Below are 239 nucleotides of genomic sequence, written 5' to 3'. Positions count from 1 at the left end.
CGGAGAGCAGAGTGGCGCAGCGGAAGCGTGCTGGGCCCATAACCCAGAGGTCGATGGATCGAAACCATCCTCTGCTAACACCTTTTTGCTAAAATTATGTAGCTTAGTTTCACAACATGGAAAGAAAATAGAGCCAGATTTGTTTTGTTTTGTTTTGTCTAATTCTGGCGTTTAAATTATTTCCAGAAAATAAACGTGAAACTGTTCACATTCTCTAGAGATAAATAGAACGTCGGTAA

General features: G+C 40.6%; 1 non-coding gene across 1 annotated transcript; it reads left to right on the top strand.

The window, feature by feature from the left end:
- The first annotated feature begins 5 nt into the window (after positions 1 to 5).
- Positions 6 to 77, top strand: TRNAM-CAU (transfer RNA methionine (anticodon CAU)). The gene has a single exon. It is a non-coding gene; the product is annotated as a tRNA-Met (tRNA).
- The last annotated feature ends 162 nt before the right edge of the window (positions 78 to 239 follow it).

The sequence above is a fragment of the Leptonychotes weddellii genome, unplaced genomic scaffold (assembly GCF_054177405.1).
Source record: "Leptonychotes weddellii isolate Sample4059 unplaced genomic scaffold, ASM5417740v2 HiC_scaffold_300901, whole genome shotgun sequence".
NCBI classification, from domain to species: domain Eukaryota; kingdom Metazoa; phylum Chordata; class Mammalia; order Carnivora; family Phocidae; genus Leptonychotes; species Leptonychotes weddellii.
Note: the sequence above shows the minus strand (reverse complement) of the source record. Positions and strands in the feature narration are given on the sequence as shown.